Here is a 21,721-nt window from a genome sequence, read left to right as displayed (position 1 = left end):
GATATAAGTATAGTGAAGTATTTGGTAACTTCATCCCTTGTTTTTACTTATATCTAGTAAGTAATTATCTTACGCAGGATAAAAGATTCTAGTAAGTATCCATTTAGATACTTATATTATTGTTATCACGATATATTATCTTGTGAGCTGTAAGGCTCACTCTTGCTTTATTTCTTCATCACACAACAACAGTTAGGAAAGATGGCCAGACTCCAGCAGACCCAGCGCAAGCGCGTGGGAAGCGTCCCGCGTCTTCCCGATGATGTTGTAGCTGCTATAGCTGCAGAGGTAGATCTCTTGTAGATCAGACCATCTACTTTTGAGAATCAAATTATGTATAATTATAACTTGTGGCAGATAATGGCAATTAACTGTAAATTATCAAGTAATCATTTTGGGTTGTAATAACTTTTAAATTGTGGATTCAAAGACTTGTACTTATTTCAATTTCATCTCTGAGACTATAACGGGTTGTGGTGTGTGTTAGTGTGGGGTCACAGCATAAGGTTATTTTATTAATTAAGTGAAGTGATATTGTGGAAAGAAAGACCGTGACGACCCGGATCCCCGACCCCGGATCTGGGGGTGTTACAGAAATGGTATCAGAGCTAAGCGTTATAAACCTCAGAGATGATGTGACGTTAAGATAATAAGTTCACTAAGATAATAAGAACTCTTGCCAAGTTCATAGTCGGACTACCTAACGTAGTACTGGCAGTTAAAACCCTTATGGGAACCCTTATAAATATCGTGATAGTAGCGTAGTTCGTTATCGTATATGGTAGCGGGACTCCGAACCCTGAGGTTGAGAAGTGACAGCGTGATGATGTTTTATTACTAATTGGAGATCGGATTGTGGATCCGATAGAGCGTCCTAACGCAGGACCGGATGATGTTCATATTGAGGATGTAATGGTTGAGGATGTTGTCCTAAATGGGATTGTTGCTGAGGAGGATCTCGTGGAAGATCCTAACAAGAATGAATAAAGGACCATTGAGGAATTGATGACCATGGTTAGGGAAACTACCAGAGGTAGGATTGGCCGGTCACTACCGGAGGTTCGTTCAAGTTTGTAAAGATAGTAGCCCCTTTAACGCGGCTTACTCGTAATACTGAGAAGTTTGAATGGATAGAGAAATACGAGAAAAGCTTTTAACAACTAAAGCAAAGGTTGGTGACGGCCCCTATGTTGGCATTGTCGGATGGAAAAAGGAGATTTTGTGATTTGTATTGACGCTTCACATAAGGAACTAGGGTGCTTCTTATACAGCATAACAAGGTAATCGCGTACGCGTCAAGACAAATAAGGGAATTTAAAATTCGATATCCCCACCCATGAGCTTGGGCTCATGGCAATAGTTTTGCCCTAAAGATTTGAGGCACTACTTGTATGGAGAGAAGTGTGAGATTCACAAACCATAGGAGCTCTAGTACATTTTTACGTAGAAAGAGCTCAACATACGCCAGAGGAGGCGGTTAGAGCTAATCAAGAATTATGATTGGGAGATTCTTTATCATTCGGGGAAAGCCAATGTGGTGGGTGATGCCCTTAGTAAAAAGGAGAGACTCAAGATGATAATGTCTTTGGGAGAGTTGATAAGAGATTTTGAGAAAATGGAAATAGTAGTGAAGGTAACCGGAGCCGGTACCGAAAAGCTGTTTGAGATTGCAATACAGACCGAATTATCGGAAAAGAACATATTGTGCCAGAAAAAGTGATGAATGAAGGCAGAGAGCCAACAAATAGATATGAGATTAGTACTGAGAAAGATGATAAGGGAATAATGAGGTATTCCTATAGAATTTGGGTTCCAAATGTTCAAGAGCTTAAAGATGAGATCTTAGATGAAAGGCATAGTTCAAGGAATAAGATTAAGGGCAAACCCTGAATGTGATAGTCAGGGAGGACGCCATCAAGATAGAAGGAACCCATAACATAATGAAGTGGAAAATGAGGATTTTAACGTATAAGATAACCCCAAGTATGGGAGAAGGATGAAACATTTCATACTAAGGAAACAGAAAGTCGAGTAAGGAAAGGAGACCCGAGACGGTACTCCTATACGGCAATTCATGGACCTGTCTAAAAAGAACTTAGACTATTATCCCCAACCACCACCTTGAGGAAACAATGCGGTAGGAAATTCTTTCAGGACCTCTAAGTCGCTAAGCTCTCAGAGTTCCAAGGAACAAGCTGACCCAGTCGAGGCAAGAGCCTGGCTAAAGGAAATATAGGAATCATTTGAGATTCTAAATGATTGACGAATCACAAAAGACTGTTTTTATCACTTACCCTCCTAAGAGAGAGACCACCCGCTGGTGAAAGACCAAGGAAGGCACGGAGCAAGAGATTATAATAAACTGATTTAAGTTCAGTCAATTGTTTTCAGGAAAGTACTTCCCAAGGTTATAGAGATAGAGTAAAAGCTTTAAAGCCGGAACAAAGGCAGACGAGTATGATGAATTATGAATCTAAGTTGTAAAAGTTGTCAAGATTCATTCTAAGGACACGAATCTAGAATGACGGGACGTTTGAAATCAATGCTTATGTTGTGTTGGTTCATGAAATAATGATAAGAGAAAGGGAAATAAAAAGGAACTGAAGTGGAAAGGGATATAAAGGCAATAGAGTTTGAGGTATGATAAGGGAGTCGGGTATGAGGAAAACCTAAAGACTCGTAGCAATAGAAATAGGAAAGTATGTAATCATTGGTATGAGGGTGATTCACCATGAGTTAAAGTTGATGGTTGAAGGCATACGAGTTATGTACATTTTATCCCCTTTAAGTTGGGAGGATTCAAGGAAACCTTTAGATAGTTTGAAGGATAAATAATAAGACGCGGATAGACTAAGGAGACAAGAAAGTAAGAAATTAGGAAAATTGGATGAAGGAAGTGACCTTCAATAATGTGAAATGTAAGACCGGTGGCTCGATACCCAGAAAGGGAGACGCCAGGTATGAGAGATATCCCAACATTGAGATGACTGTTGAGATAAACAACAAAAGTAAATAAGGAATTATTAAGAAGAAGTTCACGTTAAACACGACCAATATCTTCCAGAACATCCTTGTTATCGTTACCAAATTAGGCAAGACAAGCGGATAACCGTTGTTATCTTTTGGAGGCCATATTGATTGACCCCATTTTGAATACAGATGTTATTGTGAAATTAGGCATATACTATCGAGGTGGGATTGATTGAATAAGACACCCTTGTCAGGGATATATGACTTGATTTATCCATGGAAGGATGCAGGTACCTTTTAAAGGTGGAATTAAGGATAGAACATCGGTAACTTAAAATGAATCCTAGGGGAATGCATAAAGGTTGGCATTTCACCCTTAATAGGGACATCATGAGTTTTGACAGTATGATTTGGAAAGGGGTTAAGGTAACAACAACCTTTAAGAATCAGTGGAGAAATTTTTCAGAAGTATATAGACAATGGTTCTAGTAATAGTAAATGGTATTTTGATATGCCCTGTATCTAGGGAATACAGGAGGAACGATTGAAGGATAACCTTAGAGGTTTTACAAGGAGAAAGGTAATATTCAAAATTCTCAAGAATAGAAATGTTGATAAAGGAAATATGACGTAATTATAATGTTGCCAAGTGGGGCACGTGTTAAACCACGAGAAAGTATGGATCGAACCAGTAATGGTCGAAATTGTTCAGGGCAATTAGGACTTAAGATAAAAGGTGTTCTAATTATGATTGAGAGTCAGTCATGACAGTGATTAACCTCTAAAGACTGAGGGGATAACTTATGGAAAAACGGTAATTTTTTTTTATTACTCATCAGATTTTAAGGAAAGCATTTTCACATAAGCTGTGATTGAAATAAGGTAGAAAATTTATTTGGAGGTGGTTAAAATGACATTGACTGTAAGGAAATTTTACTATCAGGAAAGGCCAAAGAGGTGGCCGACACTTTAAAGGTAAGAGGATAATTATTGGCGCTTGTGCCAAAGGAATACAGTGATGATGGTTAAAGCTATGAAGGTTGTATTATGGTTTGGAAGATTGACATTCCTTCTGATGACTGTGCAATATCCAACCATAATAGTAGTTGGTAAAGGTTTAATTCGTGTAATCGCCATGAGCGGGCTATCTATCTCAGAAGATACTATCTTGAGATAAGCCAGGACCATGTTTCAAAAAGGACTAGATGAAACCTTGAGTTAAGTCTTCAATTTAAGGCATATGATTTAGAATAGTATTAACCTGCTATCGTTGCTTTGATTGAAACTCTTCTGCAATTTTATCTGCTTCATGTCATGTATGTATGTCAGGATCAGGAGTGTCTTCATGAATCAGAAATGGTGATTATGTTACCTCCTTAGAAGGATTTGATACGACATGTATGGACTCCGTATGGTTAGCTATTAAGACTTCATGGAAAATGAATGACTACAGTAGGTCAGTGGTGGACCATAGTAAGACATCAATGATTCTGCGAGTATTGAGCTGATTACAACCGTGAGAGTTGTATTGGAATGGGTGTTGAGATTGAGTACCACTAATCGGGTCGTGGTAGTGTATAAGTTATCATTGATAGACTAATTAAGTAGAGTATCTACCTATTGTATATTTATTCTTTCTTATCAATAGAGAGTCGTATTATTATACGAGGAGGGTTGCGGTGCAAGCATAGAACTCTAGTAACGATGATGTCTAGAATGAGATCCCAGGTTCGATTTTCGAAATCGATGGAGTTTCAAAGGTGATTGTGTATAAGCTCGAGCAAGAGCATGGGTCCATAGAATGATGGACGGAATAGCAAAAATATTTAGGCATGAGAAATAGGATGCTACAATACTTGATGTTGATATAAATACATATATGTTTTATTCTCCTATGACAAACCTCTATAGTTCAGAGGTAGGTTCCAAGCCAGATATTTTGTGGCAGTATATTTTTTTTATATATACAATTCTCTTCAATTCGTTCTTTTCTCTTCTTTTCATTTCATGTAAGTTGAGAAGAACAACCCTTCCAGAAGGGGAGGTATTGCCGAATGACTGTCTATCTGTGTGATAGAAGCCTAGTAGGATACCATCTATTATTTAATTGCTTGTCAAGTACTAAAGGCTGGCCACCTTCTGTACTAACTATGCGATATAACAAGTGTTCATGATCATAGTGATCTCTCAACAAATTCCTTTACTTCTATATGAAGGATTAAGCTTTCGAAAATAGAAACAGCTGAAAAAGGAGTAATAAAGTTTTGGTGGTATTCGGAATGGAAACACAATCGTGATACTAAGGTTGACGTGGTTATTAAAAGGTTATAGAACGCTAACGAAAAAAAAAGTATAACTAGTATAATATTAGGAACGGAAGGTTGTAGCGATTACGAACTAGAAAAGAATGGGTATTGAGAAGCAAAAGCTCTAATGCTAAACGCTATAATGAGAGTCTGTGCAATAGACTTGAAATAATTTGGAATGATCAGTTATCACGGATTGAGTTTTCTTACGATAATAGATCATATGTCAGTATTGAGATATCGCCTTATGAGATCCTTGAGGGAAGACAATGTCGATTTCCCTTATGTTAGGATGAAGTTGTAGAGCGCAAGATGCTCGGACCCGCAGTAGTCCAAAGGGCCAGGGATATAATAGATCTAATCAGAGGACGGCTGGTAGTAACCCAAGATGGACATAAGAAGTATGTTGATTTCACACGAAAGGACAAAGAATAGGAAGTAGGGGACCTAGTGTTGTTAAAGGTATCCCCTTGGAAACCCTTGGAAAGGATTGATGAGAATCGGAAAGAAAGGAAAGCTAAGTCCACAATTTGTCGGACCCTTGGATATATTAAGAAGTATTGGGAAGTTAGCGTATGAGATAGCCTTACCCCAGAACATGTAGCAAGTCATAACGTGTTTCACGTATCAATGTTAAGGAAGTGTAATTCGGATGCCAGATAAATAGGGGCATATGAGCGCATAGACATGCAACCAGACGTAACCTATATGGAGCAACCAGGAAGGGTTATAGAGTGAAAAGGAACAAGTACTTAGGAGAAGGGTTATCAAACTAGGCGGAGTTTGGTGGTAGGACCACAATGTGGAAAAATTTACTCGAGAGTTAGAAAGTGCAATGCTAAAAGAGTATCCCTATTTATTTTTAATTTGATTCCGGGACGGAATCCTTTTAAGGAGGGGAGACTGTAATAACCCCAATTTTTGGGAAATTTTGAAACCCTTATGAATAGTGTTTTTGCTGAATGAGAAAACTTTTCATGCCACACTATGTAGGGGTTCTGATATGGATATTCTGAGATTTTATTAGTACTTTATATGGGATATAAGTGTATGTAAAGATCGTCAGAATCCAAATTCAAACACTTTGATTTTTCTCGGAAATCCACTAGATACGGAAAAAATTGAATATAAGGTAACAGGATACGAAGGATTTAAATTAAAGGATTATAAGAGAGGATCATAAAAAGGAATATAATGTATTGAGAAAGGTTAAGGGAACCTAAGTAATAAGATCCCGGGTATGATCCTTCAAACGATAAACGAAAACGAAAGTTAAGCGAACCGTATAACAGATCAGCGGTCATTAGGTAAACAATTAGGAAGTTAATCAAAGGGATTAGAGAGAGTGATGTCACCCAACCAATGAGAAGAGGACAAGGAGGGAAGGATGACATCACCACATGACATGGGCATGACATGGGAAGGAAGGAGATGTGGTGACTTTTCACACAAAATCAAGGGCAACTAGGTAATTTACTAAAACAAACACAAAAATCAAACCAACCAAGCCAAGCAAATCATTTTTCATCAAAATCAAAAAGAAACCAAGGCATTGTTCTTCATGCTCTCAGCTTTTTACTATTCCAAAGGCAAGGAAATTCAAAACTCAAGATCCAAGCTTCCTAAATTGGTAAGATAATTCCCTAATCATCTTTATGCTTAGTTAGGGCTATATCATGAGTTTAATCCATCAATTCCTTCTCAATCTTCTTCATTTAATCAAAGAAGAAGACAATGAATAGTGTTTTCAAGTTTTTAACTTGAAATTTTTCTTGATTTCCTTGAAGATCCAAGCATTCCTAAGACTTCTCAAAGCTTCTTAAGGCTTCCTAGCTCCTCCCACCACTTCAAGGAAGGTATATCATCTCCAAACCCTAGATTCCTATGTATTATAAGATGATTTTGATTAGTAGGGTGATATTGTATCTTAATGTTTGTGATTTAGAGTTTGGGATTGAAATGGTATTGAAATGGAATGGTAAATCTTGTTGTTTTGGTTAAAAGAATGTAGTATAGTTAAATTCAAGCTTAGGCATAAGTATGAATGTTAAAATTGAATTGGTTGGGGTTGTTATGATGTGATAAGGATGGATGTTGGTTGTATGTTGGATTTGAGGTTGAATTGGGTTGGTTTTGAATGGTTTTAAATTGGGAAATCGCGTAAACATAGCCGTCGTAACGTCTGATTTTCTTTAGACTGTTTTTGTGCATAACATTAGGACCCGAGAACCCCCTGCTAGATTATGACCATTGCCATTTCTAGATAGCTCGTGTTACGAGCTTCGTTTTGATATGTAGTTCGTTCGATTCCGATGCACGATTTAGGAGAAACGACCGTTTCAAGTAACGGCGTTTCGCGAACGAAACTTTTCCCCTCGCCTTACTTTGAAACATAGGTTAAAGACCAAAAAGGGTTAATTAATATATGAAACATTTATGGTAAGTGTGTTAGGCAGTTGGTAAGACACTCGCGAAGGAATCGCCTTAAAACTCGTAAAGGTTAAATTATTAAAAATGGTGGAGCCGAGGGTACTCGAGTGACTTAAGAGAATTAGTAAGCGCAAAACGAGCGTTAGAGTCTGAGTTGGTTAGAGTATAGATTTATAAGTGACTTTGGTTTAATTCCAACTTACTTGTTGTTTATAGGTTACCAAACTCGTCCCGATCCTTTTATCACCCCAAGTCGCTCAGGCAAGTTTTTCTACCCGTTATACTGTTGTTGTGATATATATGTGTATATGCATTATCTTGCGATAGATGCATGTTGGTTAATTAGAAAATGTTGTTATATATTGAAGCATGCTGCTATGGTATATATATATGCATGCCTGTTTCGTATTCTTTCCATATATAATTGTTGATAATACCTATGCTAGAGGATAGCGGTAACTTGCATATACCCTTAGTATAGGGACCCAAAAGGTGGAAATATTTTCTAAACCGGGAGTCGAGGATCCCGAGTAGATTTTGTATATATGTATATATATATATATATACTTATATATATATATATATGGTTATGGTTTTCAAAACTATTAATCAAATAAGGTTATTCTATAACTTTATTTTATTTTATGAATATTATTTGAATATTCATTCGAGGGCTTATGACTCTTTATATTATTTATTGAATATTATTTCGAATATTATTCGAGGGCTTATGACTCAGTTTATATTATTAATGATTATTAATTGGATATTCATTTGAGGATGTATGACTCCTTTATTTCATGAATATTAATTATAGTATTCATTCGAGGGCTTATGACTCAGTTTATATTATTAATGATTATTAATTGGATATTCATTTGAGGATGTATGACTCCTTTATTTCATGAATATTAATTATAGTATTCATTCGAGGTATTATGACTCCGTTTATTACTTAATAATATTCTTTATTGTATTAAAGAATAAGGTGTCGATAATCAAACTTATTTTTGATTATTCAAATAAAGATATTACTTTCGTATAAGTATATCTTTGATTATTTGCTATTCATTCAAGTATAAGTTTTCCAACTTCTACCTCAATTATTCTTATGGGAATATTATTTAAATAATAATATTCAGATATTCCTTTCATATCGGGATTGATTTATTTTAATAAATCAGTATTACTCCAAACACTCTTTAAAGTGTTTTCGAGTCTTCAAAATGATTTTTAAAAGTTAGAGCGGATCCCAAAACTTATTTTTATATTTAAGATCTTCCTTTTTAAGGGGATTTAAATACTCGCTCAAAACCTGAGGGATCCGGCTCTGTGGTGTATTTTATATTCGCAACACGGTTGCAGTTTTGGTAAATGAATTGATTACTTACCCAACGTTTGGGAAGTAAGTCCATCTATTGAGTCGGCATAAGCAACATGGGCTCAGTGGGCATCCATGATAGTGTAAGTGGCTCAGTGGGAGTCCATCAAATGCATAAGTGGCTGAGTGGCAGTCCAGCATAAGGTCCTATTACGACCAGGGTGATGACCAGTGGGGAATTCGTCCATCTACTAGTAGAAAAGGTTACTTATGGGTATCTTTGCCTGATCAGCAAGATATCTAGTTTATGCCAAATTCTTTTCCTTTCCAAATTTATTGGATATTGCAATTCTGTTCATACTTTACTTGACAGAGGTTTTCAGGAAATTGTATAAAGAAGATGTATATGTGGATATATATATATCAGAACTTAATGAAGTATATCATAACTTCAGTTCCTTTAATAATATTTCAAAGATTTAATCTATTCAAATCTTGTCTTGTAGTCTCATCTATCTGATGAACTGTTGAAAGCTCATTATACTTTGAACAGTGGTAGTTCAAGCAGCTTTTTAAATGATATAAGTATAGTGAAGTATTTGGTAACTTTATCCCTTATTTTTACTTATATCTAGTAAGTAATTATCTTACGCAGGATAAAAGATTCTAGTAAGTATCCATTTAGATACTTATATTATTGTTATCACGATATATTATCTTGCGAGCTGTAAGGTTCACTCTTGCTTTATTTCTTCATCACACAACAACAGTTAGGAAAGATGGCCAGACTCCAGCAGACCCAGCGCAAGCGCGTGGGAAGCGTCCCGCGTCTTCCCGATGATGTTGTAGCTGCTATAGCTGCAGAGGTAGATCTCTTGTAGATCAGACCATCTACTTTTGAGAATCAAATTATGTATAATTATAACTTGTGGCAGATAATGGCAATTAACTGTAAATTATCAAGTAATCATTTTGGGTTGTAATAACTTTTAAATTGTGGATTCAAAGACTTGTACTTATTTTAATTTCATCTCTGAGACTATAACGGGTTGTGGTGTGTGTTAGTGTGGGGTCACAGCATAAGGTTATTTTATTAATTAAGTTAAGTGATATTGTGGAAAGAAAGACCGTGACGACCCGGATCCCCGACCCCGGATCTGGGGGTGTTACACCAATCATCAGCAGTCCTAGGCCTCGCAGTTGATTTATAACCTGACGAATAGCAGCCGGATAATAATCAACAGTCAACCCACGAACAACAGAATACCCATTCTTGTCCTCCTTAGCATTTGCATAAAATTCCCGCACAATGCTCATCGGAGCCGCAACGGGTGTCTAGCGGAAAGTATGTCAACCCTTCTCAACAATCATCTCCAACAGCTTCCCATCCTTAGTCGTGGGTAAAAATCCCCTCTCTTTAGCAATTGGCTTAGACATCAACCTAGTGGACTCCGCATCAGCCTCCGGTGAAGTAAATCTATTCTCTGTGCCACCCACACTAGAGTCCTTAGTAGACGAGGGATGGGTACTACTACCCCCCCCCCCCCGTGGTTCGTGCTCTTTTGGGTTCCATAATCACAAGTGATAACAATTTGGGTGTAAGTATTGTATGTAGGAGAGGCTAGGGTTTGTGGGTATAGGAGATGTGTTTGTATGTATTTATGTAGATGTATATATATATATATATATATATGATAGAGATAGGAGGGGTGGGGAGTGGTTTAGGGTGTAGAAATAGGGTTAGAATTAGGGTAGAATTCGGGTTTGGGCTTGGGTTAATCTGATTTTCTATTTTTTTCACTTTTTTCTTTCTTTTTCAGGGACCTCGCGCGGGCACGCCGTGTAGAGCGCGGGCGGGCCGCACTTCTGGAAATATTTTTAGTTTTTGATTTTTGTTTGTATGTTTGTTTTTTTTCTTCTTTGTTTTTTTTCTTCAGAAAAATACAATAAATGCATGGGTTGCCTCCCACGAAGCGCTTGTTTTACGTCTTTAGTTTGACGTGAAACTTCAAAATCAAGTTGTCACAAGAACGATGCTCACCACCTCACAGTTCACCGTATCATCATAATAATGCTTCAACCTTTGACCATTTACTTTGAACGCTTGGTCCGGATGCTTATCAAAAATTTTCGCAGCTCCATGTGGAAATACAGTTTTGACAATGAATGGACCTGACCATTGTGACTTAAGCTTTCCTGGAAAAAGTCGGAGACGAGAGTTGAATAATAGAACTTGCTAACCAGGCACAAATGTCTTGTGCACTAACCTCCTATCATGCCATCTCTTTACCTTCTCCTTGTATAACTTGTTGTTTTCATAAGCCTGTAGATGAAATTCATTGAGTTCATTAAATTAGAGCATTCTCTTTTCTCCAGTAGCATCCATGTCAAGATTCAGCTTCTTCAAAGCCCAATATGCTTTATGTTCTAGCTCCACATGCAAATGACACGCCTTAACATATACCAACTGGAAAGGAGATATGCCTAGAGGAGTCTTGAATGCTGTTCAGTAGGCCCAAACAACTTCATCTAGCTTCAAATACCAATCTTTCCTTGATGGACTCACAAACTTCTCCAAGATTCGCTTGATCTCTCGATTAGAGACTCCAGCTTGCTCATTAGTTTGAGGATGATAAGTTATGGCCACACGATAATTCATATGATATCTTTCCATTAATGCAGTAAATTTGCGATTGCAGAAATGCGATCCCTCATCACTGATTATGACTCTTGGAGTACCGAAACATGTGAATATCAGCTTATAAAGAAAATTGATCACCACCTTAGCATCGTTGATTGGAAAAGCTTTAACCTCAATCAATTTAGACACATAATCCACCGCTAAAAGAATATATTGATTATTGCATGACGATATAAATGGCCCCATGAAGTCGATCCCCAAGCATCAAAAATCTCAACTTCGAGAAGCACATTGAGAGGCATCTCGTCTCTTTTGGACATATTTCCAACTCGTTGGCAGCGATCACATCTCAACACAAACTGGTGAGCATCTTTAAACAAAGTAGGCCAGAAAAATCCCGTTTGAAGGATACGCGCATCTGTCTTCTCTCCACCATAATGGCCACCATACACAATATAATGACAGTCTTGCAAGATACCCTCCATCTCACTATACGGAAGCACCTCCTGATAATCTGATCTGCCCCCTGTCTAAACAAGAACGGATCATCCCATCGATACCACTTCACCTCATGTAGAAACTTCTTCCTTTGAGCATAAGAGAGTTCTGGGGGAATAACATTACTCACAAGATAGTTCACAATATCTGCAAACCATGGTTCTTCTTCTTGCACCCCAAAAAGTTGCTCATCTGGAAAAGATTCATTGATCAATGTCTTATCATGTGAAGCTTTGCCTCGATCTTCCAAACATGAGAGATAATATGCTACCTGATTTTCTGTATCTTTCATGTCTTAAATTTCCAGCTTGAATTCCTGTAACAAGAGAATCCATCGAATCAATCGAGGTTTTGAATCTTTCTTCGAGACCAGATATCAAATAACATCATGATCAGTATAAACCGTCACTTTTGTCCCAAGCAAGTAAGATCAATATTTCTCGAAACCGTAGACAATTGCCAAAAGCTCCTTCTCTGTAGTAGTGTAATTCAGCTAAGCACCATTAAAGGTTTTACTAGCATAGTAAATCATATGAAAAATGTTCTTCTTTCTCTGGCCAAGAACAACTCCAACTGTAAAATCACTAGCATCACACATCATCTCGAAGGGCTCATTCCAATCAGGTGCAGTAATAACAGGTGTTGTAGTCAAACTCTTTTTCAAACTCTCGAAAGCATTCAAACATTCTTCATCAAATTTGAAGGGAACATCCTTCTCCAACATATTGCATAAGGGTTTAGAGATTTTGGAGAAGTCTTTGATGAATCGCCGATAGAAACCCGCATGACCAAGAAAACTGCGGATTCTTTTAACTGAGATTGGTGGAGGAAGATTTTCAATAACCCCCAGCTTGGCCTTATCCACTTCAAGACCTTTTCTAGATACCTTGTGCCCAAGAATGATACCATATTGCACCATGAAGTGACATTTTCCCAGTTGAGCACCAAATTGGTCTCAACGCATCTTTTCAGCACCAAGCCAAGATTATGCAAGCACTCATTATAAGAAGTCCCAAACACAGAAAAGTCATCCATGAACACCTCCACATTAATACCAATCATGTCAGAGAATATGGCCATCATTCATCTCTGAAAAGTAGCAGGTGCTCCACAGAGCCCGAAAGAAACTCAACGGAAAGCGAAAGTGCCAAAAGGACAAGTAAAAGTGGTCTTCTCCTGATCTTCTGGAGCAATGCAAATCTGATTATAGCCTGAGTACCCATCTAGAAGGCAATAATACTCATGACCAGCCAACCTGTCAAGCATTTGATCGATGAATGGAAGTGAAAATTGATCCTTCCTAGTGGCTTTATTCAGATTACGATAATCCACGCATACTCTCCACCCTGTGACTATCCAAGTAGGGATGAGCTCATTCTTCTCATTAGCCATAACTGTAATGCCTCCTTTCTTGGGCATACACTGCACCTGGCTCACCCACGAACTGTCTGAAATAGGATAGATGATCCCCGAGTCCAGCCATTTAAGAATTTTTTTCTTCATCACCTCTTTCATGATAGGATTGAGTCTTCTCTGATGTTCAACGGTAGGTTTACTTCCTTCCTCAAGCAAAATTTTATGCATGCAATACGAAGGGATGATTCTCTTGATACCTGCTATAGTCCATCCGATTGCTAATTTAAACTCTCTCAGAATTCTCAAGAGCTTGTCTTTATCACTACTTGGGAGGTCAGGTGCGATAATAACATGCAAAGTAGATGCATTACCTAAAAACGCATACCTCAAGTGATCAGGTAGTAGTTTTAGTTCAAGTGTGGGAGCTTCCTCAATAGATGGTTTGAGACGCTCCTAAGAATTTTTAAGCTTTGATAATCCAAGAGACTCGAATGTCAAGTCCAATCTCCTTTTCCATAGAGATGCATTCAAATACTGCAGTTGCTCTCCCCCTTCTTCATCTTCACTATCAGATTCCCCTGTTAAGGCTCTCTCTAAGGCGTCAGTCCTTAGCAATTGATCAAGCTCCGAATTCACTACAGAGTCGACCAACTCTACTTTAAAGCACTCCTCTTCATCAGTAGGGAATTTCATTATATTGAAGATATTAAAGGTAACGTCCTGATTCTGAACCCTCATATTAAGCTCACCCTTTTGTACATCGATCAGAGTTCGGCCAGTAGCTAAGGATGGTCTCCCCAAGATAATGGGAATCTCCTTATCTTCCTCAAAGTACCAAATGACAAAGTCAGCAGGGAAGATGAGTTTGTCCACCTTAACCAATACATTCTCCACTACACCTCGCAGATAAGTGATGGATCGATCAGCCAGTTGTAAGGACATGTTTACAGGTTTTGGATCAGGCAAACCAAGTTTCTTGAAGATGAAAAATGGAATCAGATTGATGCTAGCTCCCAAGTCACACAAGCACTTGTCAAAATATAAGTTTCCAATGGTACATGGTATTGTGAAGCTTCCTGGATCTTTAAGTTTAGGAGGTAGTTTATGTTGCAGCACCACACTGCACTGCACTCTTCCGTTAGAGCAACGGTTTCCAACCCCTCAAGTTTAAGCTTCCGAGAAAGAATACCCTTCATGAACTTAGCATAGCTCAACATTTGTTCTAGAGCTTCCGCAAAAGGTATGTTAATATGCAATTTCTTGAAAACCTCCAGAAACTTGGCAAATTGTTTATCGAACTTCTGCTTTTGAAGTCTGTTAGGATATGGAGGAGGTAGATAGACTTGTTTATCTCTTGTATTTTGCTTAGGAGTAGTGTTTTCAGTAGAAGTCTTCTTCGTTTCTGCTTCGACCCCCTTCTGATCAGCTGTTTCCTCAAGAATTGCATTTTTTGAAGCTGGTAAGGGCGCAGACGCGCTTGATATGGGCACGGGCGCGCCCAACTTTTAAATAAAATTTTTCAGATTCTTCATTTTGATGATTTTTAGGGCTAGAGACCTTTACAGACCTCAAGGTGATTGCCTTCAACTGTTCCTTGACTTCCCTCTTTCCTAGATTAGCTTCTGTATCACTACGAAGAGTTCCTTGTGGTCGGTTCAATAAAGCATTGGTAATTTGCCCTATTTGATTCTCCAGAGTTTTGATTGAAATCGATTGGCTTTTTCACATCAGCATCAACTCCTCCAATTCATATTTTTCATTCGAAGATGGACCTGGACCTCCATGAGATTGGTGTTGCATTTCCTGTGACTGAAATTGTTGCCTTGATGAAAATTGTTGCTGAAAACCAAGAGGATTGAAAGGCTTGTTTCCAAACTGCTAGTAAGGCTGTTGCAAACCACCCTGATTATTGCTCCAGTTGAAGTTAGGATGGTTGCGATTGTTAGGATGATAAGTGGTAGGAACTGGTTGCTGCGACCTCTGAAAGTTGCTCACAAACTGAGCTGATTCACTAGATATAGCACATTGCTTCATCGCATACAAACCTGCACAAAGCTCACAAATACTAGTTATCTGATGAACACCATAGTTGGTCCGAGAATCAACCTTCATAGTTAACGCCTTTAGCTGAGCAGCTATAGCCGTAGCTGTATCCAAATCCAGAATTCCTGCTACCTTAATTTGTGGTAGTCTCTGAGTTGGATTCTAATATTCATTAGCGGCCATCATCTCAATTAGCTCATAAGCTTTCTCATAGCTCTTAGCCCATAAAGCTCCACCTGATGCTGCATCGAGCATAGGTCTTGACTATGTTCCTAAACCATTATTAAAGCAATTTATCACTACCAATCAGGAATTCCATGATGAGGACACTTGCTATGCATCTCCTTGTAGCGCTCCCAGGCTTCACATAGAGATTCACCTGATTGCTGCGCAAATTGAGTAAGAGCATTCCTGATTGCAACTGTTTTTGCCATAGGGAAGAATTTAGTAAGAAATTTCTGAGCAATCCTCCCATGTCGTAATAGAACCTGGTGGTAGAGAGTGCAACCAGCTCTTAGCTTTATCCCTCAGAGAAAATGGAAAAAGTCTCAGTTTCACAGCATCTTCCGAAACATCGTTGAACTTGAAGGTGTCGCAGATCTCGATGAAATCCCTAATGTGCATATTGGGATCTTCCATTGGAGAACCCCCAAACTGGACTGAATTCTGTACCATATGAATCATGCCATGCTTGATTTCGAAGGTATTAGCTACAATAGCTGGCCTGACAATGCTACATTGAATGTCATTGATCTTTGGTTAAGAATAATCCTTCAATGCTTTCGTTTCTGCTGCTGGTTATCCCATTGCTATGATCACTTCCTTCTCTACTTCTTCTAGTTTGTCCTTATGAGATTGAGAACGTGTTCGCATACACGCTCGATCAAATACCCGAAACACACAAACAAAGTAAACTTTGTAAGAAGATAATCCGAGTCAGTGAACTTTAACGACCACTGTTGACAAGCACATAAACTAAATTTAACACTGATCCCCGGTAGCGGCGCCAAAAACTTGTTCACACAAAACCACGCAAGCGTACGTGATCACAAGTAGTATAAGATTAAGTTAAGTTCGTTCCCACAGAGACTGATTAAAACAGAATATGCACAAATGCAATAATATATGGTTATTATTCACTGATAAGACAAGTATCAATTTTGAGTTGATTAACTAATTAAAGTTATTATACTAACATGCATTAACTAAGAGAATAAAACTGATTTACTTATATGAGATAAAACATGGGATTCTAACTTCATTAAATACTTCATTCAGAGTTTATGCCTTTAATCTTAGCATGTGATGGTGATGACAACTAATCAGATAACATGAAATTAGTATACACTATCTTTCGATATACGTATACCCTACTACTAAATGTCCACAAATAAGATAGAAGTTGAGCAGACACCAATTATTCTTAGACCCTATATGTCTATAAGATTTGAAAACATAACGGTTTAATGAGCAAGTTATTTATTGAGATTACATAGGGCAGCGTAAGACGGTTAAAATTACACTATGAATCATGTATGACAACATACATAAAACTATGCTAGCATGGCAAGTTCTAAACCTCTATATCCATTTTCGCTTCAATAAAGATTAACAAACGACTTAGATGTTAGCTACGCATCTAAGAAGAATAAGTACAACCATACTAGGAAATCATAAATAACCACACACTAACAATTTAGAACAATCAACTAATGAAATCCATAAATAAATCCGCTAGAACCCCATGACAACAATTAGTTCATGATCGAACACATCGTCACCATGGGTTTCAATTAAAAAATGATAATAAAGAAGTTCAGAATATTACGAGATAATATAAAAGTCCTAGGGTTTATAACAAATCAAAAACAAGCATCCAAAACTATCGCCTAAATCGAAGAATGCAAACTTGAAAACTAAATCTTCTTCTCCTTAGCCGTCTTGTATGCTTTAGGTCTTCTCTAATTTTCCCCGGCTTCCTTCTTCTTAAAAATGTCTTCGTTTCTTAATATATATAGTCCTGGTTGACCTGGACTCTCGCAATAACCAAATTATAATCAAATCGGGATTCTGCAGAATTTGGCTGGCATGGGCGCGCTTGAACAGGCGGGGGTGCGCTCTGTGTCTAACAAATGGGGTGCGGGCACGCTCCTTTGGGAGCGAGCGTGCCTGCTTTACTGCAGCTTTCTTCTTTTTGTGCTCCGTCCTTCGTACAAACTTCCACGACTCCTTCCCTGATCTCTTATCAACATATAATCATTTAAAAGCTCATTTCCACTCTGACTAGTGCCTTGTCATGAATCAACACAAAATACATCAAAAACACCAAATATTTGAGTCCAAAACACCAACTTAAGCCGATATGAAGCATTCCAAGTAGATATAAAATCCACTTATCACCCTTCTTTGGGATGAAATGTGTAGTTGTGTTTGATGCCATTTGAAGAGTTTGAATTTGAGTGGGTAAGAAAAATTAGAGTGAAAGAGCTTGAAATGAGATAAAATGGTTTGGATTTTGAAAGATTAGGTCACTTAGGGATCTCGAAGACGTAAATAGGTGTATGTCGAGATGTATGGGTATTTATAGTAAAAGGTAAATGACTTGGCAAAAACTAAAAGTAAACATTTAGAATTTGCTTATCGAGAAGTCATATTGAAAGAATAGATACATATTGATATGTCATTTTCCTGACTCTTATCGAAAACTAGAAAATGACTTATCGAGATGTCAAATAAATACCCAGTTTGTCCTGAATGGACTGAATTTTTCCAAATTTTTATTTGAATAAATCAAAATAAAATCAGAAGGATTTTATCAAAAGTATTTTATCAAAATAATTTATTAAATTAAATTATCTCAGTTCTGAGTTGTTGATTTGTCTAAAATTTATACTTGTAGAGAACTATGTGAATGATCACTTATTGGGATTTCTACAATGACTTATTGAGAAATCATAATAAAGCTTGTCGAGAAGTCAGAAAAATGACTTATTGAGAACTCACTAGAGAAGTCTCAAAATGACTTGTCGAAAAGTCAATTAGACTTATCAAGAACTTAGTTCTCTATATACTTTTATTCTTTTTGTTAGGTCACACAACACTGTAGAAGGGGGTTGAATACAGTGTTTAATATAATCAAATCAATTTCGAACACAAGTAACAGTAAACAAATATATTCAATATAATAAACTCTATTACAATGGAACTGTTCTCTCTCAGTGATGAACAAATATCACTAAGAGCTGCTAGGTTACAATGTATGATCTTCTCGATAATGATAACATATATAGTGTAAACCTATGTCTGTGTTTATATAGTACACAGTTACAAGATAACTTCTAATTAATATGGAATATAATTCTGTCTCCTAAAATGTATCAATTAGATATCTTATACAAGTCTTCTTATCTTCTAACTCTTTTCATGCATATCTTCTTTTGTTTTAGTCTCGATCTTCTATCCTGTAAATCAGCTTCCTTCCTTAACTGTAAGTCCTCCCGCACTTAAGTTATGACATAACCTTAAGTTCTGATATGACCTTAAGTTCTGACTTCCAGTAAGTATTGATTCCAGTAAGTACTGATATTTCCTGTTTGTTAAGATCTGAAAACTAAACATGAAACATATTAGACATGACATCTCAAATATATCTAACAATCTCCCCCAACTTGTAAATTATGCAAAAATATACAAGTTAATAGATTTGATGATGTCAAAAACATTTAAGTTCAAATGCAATGAGAGTTTAATAAGACTATTAACTATAACTTATAGAACATACAGCTTTACCATCATCACTGGATTAATTTGAATCCATAATGATTCTTAAAAAAATCTTTTACCAGCTTATCTTCAGCTTTTCTCAGAACTTCAACTAACTGTGCTTTGACCTGCATCAGTTCTTCATCTTTACTGTCACCAATTTGATAAATGGCTGAGAGCTTGAATTGATGTTCTTTCAAGTCCATCACCAAATCTGATAACTGTAGGATGTGAAGAGTCTTCATTATAACATAAACATCTTCCTTTCAGAATAACTTCCACCTTAGCAGAGTTCTTCAGCATAGGAATTTCTCTTCCATCATCTTCAGTAATCATTGGAATGTACTGAGAAGCCTTTGTACCAGAGATTCTGAGAAGATCTCTTATAGCCTTCAAAATGTATTCTGACCATCTTCTTGTAATATCAAATTTTACTTCCAGAAGATAGTGGATATGTTGAAGATCTCTGACAGACTTCTTTAGTACATCAGTATCAGCTAGTCTGTAAGTTCTTCCATCATTGAGAAATAAGATCAATTTCTCTTTTAGATCATCTTTATCATGAGCATCTATCATAATTTAAGCAGACAACACTTTGTCAAGGTACTTTTGTTTGATTTGTTCATATGGTTTGTCTGTCAACATGAAAGGATCTATTAGAGTAACTTCTACTCCTGTTTGTATCTTTTCTTCATTAGAACCTAATCCAGCTCTATCTCTAGGTTGCTTGGCTCTCAACCCAAATGTTGCGAGTTGATTAATCATAAGATTGGATTTTGGTTCAGCTGGAGTAGCTTTCTTCCATAACAGCTTCTTCCTATCATAAATTGTCATCTTTTTCAAATCAACTTGATCATTGTCAGTGGTTTATGTCTTGATAGCTTGATCATAATTTGTTGTTTCTTTTGTAGCTTGCTGTTCTTCATTCTGAACAACTTGAGCAGTGTCAGAGGTTGTTTTAGATTCTTCAATTAACTTTCTTCTTTTCAGAATTTGAACAGTTTCATCTTCTATCAAATCATCATCATACATTGTAGCTTGATAGACAAGAACAGAAGAACTTATCTTTTTATGAATCTTTAAAGGTTCACCAACCTTTCTTTTCCTTTTGACTTAGGATCAATCTCAGTTTGTGATCTAGTCTTGGACTTTGAAGCCTCAGAATTTGACTTTTCCTTGATCACAATGCCTTTTCCTTAGGCCTTGGAGGTTTCTTTGCATCAAAAGCTTTAGACTTAGATTTAACTTCTCAGCTACAAATCTAGCTTCTTCCTCCTTGAGAGTTTCCAAATCCTTTCCTAGATTTTGTTTCAGAAATAATCTTCTATCTATCTCCTCATCAAGTGTCTGGATTTTAGGATCTTTGTAATAAATAGTAGTCTGCTTCCCCTTCAGCTTAAGAATTTGTAAAAACTTCTGAGAGTCTTTAGATCCTGACTGAATCAGGATATAAGAACTTGACATCAGACTTTGCTTATCAGAACTTGACTTCAGTCTCTTAACATTCACAGCATCAGAACTTGACTTGTTCTGTGTAGAAGATTTACTAACATCATAAATTACTTTCTGTGAAGATTTTCCTTGAACTTTTCATTGACCTCTGTTCTTATCAGAGTTTCCCTGGTCATCACCTTTGTCATCCTTCTTGTTCAGTATTTGAGTAGGTGAGCATTTGGACTTAACTACCTTCTCCCCCTTTTTGGCATCATCAGGAAGTAAGAGAGAGAGAAGAAGTTTAACTGAAGATTGGATCTCATCCAATTGAGCTTTCTGAGAAGCTTAATTTTGTAAGACCTCAGTAATTTGGGCCTGTTGCTTCTCTTGAATCTTCTCAATGGCTTCAACTTTCTCAAGAGTAGGTCTGATATATCTATTCTTGTCAAGCTTGATCTGTAGATCTAGCTTATCAGCATTTTCCTTTAGTGTATCAACCTTAGTATGAGTAATAGAATGTAGACCATGAAGACTTCTTGTACTCATAGCTGTATCCTTGAGTTCAGTCTTGAAATTAGAATTTGACAATAACTCATCAGCTTTTGACACATGATCTGTCAGAATTTTGGTGCTTGGAATAAAATCTGATTCATTCCACTTCTTGGTCCACTTCACACCTCTGTGAGTATCCTCCCAAGGAATAGGTGCATCCTGTTCAACAAATTTCTTTACCAATGCTTCCTTGCCCAGAATGGGAGCTGGAGTCTCAACAGAAACACTGTCTTCAGAACTTGAGGAAGACTCATAATATTCTGACAGCACTATAGTGTGTGAAGCAACTGGAGATTCAGGAATAACATCATCTAAATTCTGAGCATCATAATTTATCTCCAGAACTGGTGTAGATGGTATCTCAGCATCTAAGATTGGAGAGTTGACTGTAGATGGCTGAGCTGCTGT

The 21,721-nt window shown here is 37.2% G+C and overlaps 1 non-coding gene across 1 annotated transcript; it reads left to right on the top strand.

The window, feature by feature from the left end:
* The first annotated feature begins 15,877 nt into the window (after positions 1-15,877).
* LOC141709992 (small nucleolar RNA R71) lies at positions 15,878-15,984 on the top strand. Its single transcript, XR_012570537.1, has one exon. It is a non-coding gene; the product is annotated as a small nucleolar RNA R71 (small nucleolar RNA).
* Positions 15,985-21,721: the final 5,737 nt, after the last annotated feature.

Source organism: Apium graveolens, chromosome 2 (genome assembly GCF_009905375.1).
Source record: "Apium graveolens cultivar Ventura chromosome 2, ASM990537v1, whole genome shotgun sequence".
Lineage (NCBI taxonomy): Eukaryota > Viridiplantae > Streptophyta > Magnoliopsida > Apiales > Apiaceae > Apium > Apium graveolens.
Note: the sequence above shows the minus strand (reverse complement) of the source record. Positions and strands in the feature narration are given on the sequence as shown.